The following is a 2,958-nucleotide window of genomic DNA, read 5'->3' as shown; positions in this document are numbered from 1 at the left end:
TGAGGAGAGGTCTGCCTCGCCATGTGGCTCTCCTCCAGGGCAAGCGGGATCGAACTCATGCAGAAGTGGCTTAAGCTTCTTTGTGCTGTGCTTTAACCCACTGCGCCACCAGGGAGGGCCCTGTTCTTATTTTTTTTAAAGAGATAATGATAAAAGTTTGTCCTTGACTGGGAAAAATTAAATCAGATAAGACACGTAAAATGTTTTACAAGTCTGCTTGATGTGAGTGCTTCATAAATATAAATTAAGTCGTATATTTAAAAAGTATACATTTTGATATTATGAAAGGACCAAGTAGCTAACTAATCAAATATAGTTAATTTGATTCAGGGCATAGTAATGAACAAAGAATGACCTATATAAATAGATTAGTAAAACGATAATACTTCATACACTCAGAACTTAATCAAAGCAAGTTATCCATTATTTCACACTGTTTCAAATGTTTTTAAAATATTCACTTAAGTGAGAGAGAAGTTGCTTATAAGTTAATAAATGATAAAGCACATGACCCTTTCAACTCAGCTTAACCATTTGATAGCATGTAACCTTTGAATAAACTCAATAAAATATAATGAAATATTTATTTTTATATATGAGTATATACAAGTGTATGTCTTTGAAAAAAATTTACAGTGAAAAATTTTAACAGGATAGCAGACTCAGGAATATCTTAAGTATGGAAAATTCAGAATAAATGTCAATTTCAATTGTATTTTTATGAAGAAATGTAATTGATATGTGACTTACTAAATGTTTAGCATCAACTATTAATGTAGCACTCTGCTAAATTCTACAAAGAGAAATAAGCTAAATAACACAGCATCATTTTCCTATGGACAGAACTCCACAAAAGCAAAATAAAAATTTGTGATTATTTTTTCCTCTTGGGGCAACAATGACAAAAATCTTACATGCATTATGTTTCTGGAGAGCTGGGATTAGGAGAGAAAGTAATTTGCCATTTCGAAAGAGAGGCAAAGTGAATGAAATTTGGAGTCCTTAAGAGCTTCCCTGGAGGACTCCCACTTATGTCACTTTATAGTCACTCAAATTTCCTCAGTTCCTTTCTGAAAGGGAAGAGTTGAACCTAATCCCCAAAGCTTCCATGGCTCCTTGCTGTTGTTTAGTGACATGAAACCAAGATGAATAACGAGTGATTATTTTTTGTGCCTTGGCCAATAGGTAGGCCTATCTTATTAGTGGAAGTAAGATGTAAAGAAGATATATCAGAAGGCTGGTTGTGGAAAGCATTGTGTATAAACAAGGAATTAAGAATTTGTGCTTTTGCTCCCCCCAAAAGAATTTTATCCCTATAAATGAGGAAGCTGTTGAAAGTATTTGAGCAACAACTGGAGATGCTGCAGGCAGTCTGCAGGAAAGGTGAGAAGGCAGGAGGACCAGTGAGGAGGCAGGCACTGAGGAGGTAATGAAGGCCTTGACCAAAGGAAGCAAAAGAGGCAAAAAGACTTAAACACTGCCCCAAATTTAGAGGGTATAGCAACAATCCTGTTTATTTATTTATTTATTATTATTATTTTTTAAAGATTTATTTATTTTTGCATACAGAACTGGGGTACAGGCCAGAGGCTCAGGGGCGGCAAGAGGCTTCACCAGAGACAGAATGGGGAGCAGAACAGGCAGATCGACGAAGTACACTGCTGAGGGGAGCAGCGGGCGGGTCAGGAGAGGTCTGCCACACCATGTGGTCACCTCCGGGGCAGGCGGGAATTGAACTCATGCGGAAGTGGCTTTAGCTTCTTAATGCTGTGCTTTAACCCGCTGCGCCATCAGGGAGGGCCCCTGTTTATTTTTTTTAATAACAAACTTTACCTTATATATGAGTCATCATATTGTCTACATTTTAATATTTAATTGTGTTTATGGGAATGCCAGCTTGAAGTCATTTTTTGTTTGTTATTTTAGACAGGTGCTTTTATTTTTCCCTGAAAAAAATCATAAAGTACTGAATATATTGGTCAGGTTGAACTAAGCTGCTATAAAAAATAGACTCCTTCCCTTACTTCACTCTGTATCACTGTCTGTTTCTAGAACATTTTCATCATACCAAACAGAAACTCCTTCCTTTAAACAATAACTCCCATTCCTTCTCCCCCCTCTCCTGGTCAACTGCATTTCTTTCTGAATTTCTGGGGACTTTTTATTAGTGGAATCATATCTATTTGTCCTTTTGTGTCTGGCTTATTTCACTTAGTGTATTGTTGGGCGAATGTGATAACCACTACATTACAGAAACCGGCTTCACTTAGCATATTGTTTTCAAGTTATCTGAACTTCATTTCCTTCAATAACTAAATGACATGCCATTGTATGTATTATTCATCTACTCATCTGCTCATGAACACTTGGGTTGTTTCCACCTTTATTGTAACTTTCCCTTTACTTTTAATCCAAGCCTCAGTCAATTACATCTTCCTAACCTGTTTTTATTTACCCTGTCACTTGAATCAGTGAAGTTTTGTATTTTCACTGTTGTAGGCATTTTGTTTGGTATTCTGGGGTTTGTGGTAAAGACGTGCTAATAACAGTTATTGTGCAGTCAACAAACATTTGCTGAGTCTCCTGTGTGGTAGGGATACAGAGGTGAATAACACAAGGTTCTGGCTCTCAAGGAAGTCACGTAGTAGGGTTAAATGAATGTGTTAGTAAATAATTTCAATGCTAGGCCCAGCATATGGTATGGGAAGAATAGAATAAAGGAAGATGAGAGCCCCACCTGGGGAGGTCAGAGGCAGTGAAACCTGAGTAGCATTTTGATGCAGGAGGAGGGAATAAAAAGAAGGAAAACAACAGAAGAGTAAGGGAACCTGTCACCCATGGATACTTTGTGCTGTCGACAGAGACTGTGGGGTCCTCTGGTTGGGGGCTGATAGGAGCACAAGTCACCTTGAGGAAGATCCCAGCAGGAATTTAGAGAATAGGTGAAATGGGCCAACT

Source organism: Condylura cristata, unplaced genomic scaffold (genome assembly GCF_000260355.1).
Source record: "Condylura cristata isolate star-nosed mole 26May11 unplaced genomic scaffold, ConCri1.0 scaffold00012, whole genome shotgun sequence".
Lineage (NCBI taxonomy): Eukaryota > Metazoa > Chordata > Mammalia > Eulipotyphla > Talpidae > Condylura > Condylura cristata.
This window is presented reverse-complemented; position numbering follows the sequence as displayed.